Source organism: Octopus bimaculoides, chromosome 1 (genome assembly GCF_001194135.2).
Source record: "Octopus bimaculoides isolate UCB-OBI-ISO-001 chromosome 1, ASM119413v2, whole genome shotgun sequence".
Classification (NCBI taxonomy): domain Eukaryota; kingdom Metazoa; phylum Mollusca; class Cephalopoda; order Octopoda; family Octopodidae; genus Octopus; species Octopus bimaculoides.
Window position 1 is genome coordinate 18454454 of NC_068981.1, and position 1177 is coordinate 18455630.

The following is a 1177-nucleotide window of genomic DNA, read 5'->3' on the forward strand; positions in this document are numbered from 1 at the left end:
ACTGTGGTACCACTTCACAATGTGGTACCAACTCATTTGATGTAGAATGTCGAATATAGTGCAGCAAAATACTTCAGTGTCTTGTACTATACTTAAACGTTATAGTATAGTACGTAGTGGTGCAGTTTTTACTAATGCAGTGTAAGAACTTAGTGCACTTTGTGTGCGTTTGGTGGCACTGTATAACACCGCAATGTACTGAATGGTAGTGCAGTGTAAGAACATAGAGCAGTGTGTGTAGGTGTGTGCTACAGTGTATCTCAATTAAACAGGTTGTAGTGGTACTGTGTAAATACAGTGCGGTACCACTCTATACTGCATCCCAAGACACTATACAACAGTGTTACACTGTAGCACCTCTTATTTCACTGTTCCACTAGACATTGCTTTGTTACACTGCACATATCAAAGAAATTCTGTGTCTCATTGACTGGAGCACTTTGTGAAAATGTGAAGTGACTGCTGTTGCCATGGATACCTGTTGATCATTGTTCTGTGATACTATGAAGATAAAAGTGATGTCATCATCTTCTTCGTTGCCATTGGTTACTTTAGAGATGTTTGATAGACAGCAGTTGGCAAGATAAAACAGCAGACTGGTGTGATATCTCTGCTAATCTGTTATATAACACCCATGTAAAGCAACAAAAAGACAAAAATAACAACATACTCATACAGCTACTAATACGCATACATTTGTACATACACAGGAGGCATACTTGAGGATGCACACATATACTTGAATATACATATGAACATGCATACACATGCACTCAAACACATTCACTCATTTAGATGAGTAGTTGGAATTTATACTCATTTAAATGTATACATATATATATATATATATATATATCATCATCATCATCATCATCATCGTTTAACGTCCGCTTTCCATGCTAGCATGGGTTGGACGATTTGACTGAGGACTGGTGAAACCGGATGGCAACACCAGGCTCCAGTCTAATTTGGCAGAGTTTCTACAGCTGGATGCCCTTCCTAACGCCAACCACTCAGAGAGTGTAGTGGGTGCTTTTACGTGTCACCCGCACGAAAACGGCCACACTCGAAATGGTGTCTTTTATGTGCCACCTGCACAAGCCAGTCCAGGGGCACTGGCAACGATCTCGCTCGAAAATCCTACGGGAGCCAGTCAGGCGGTACTGGCAACGGCCAC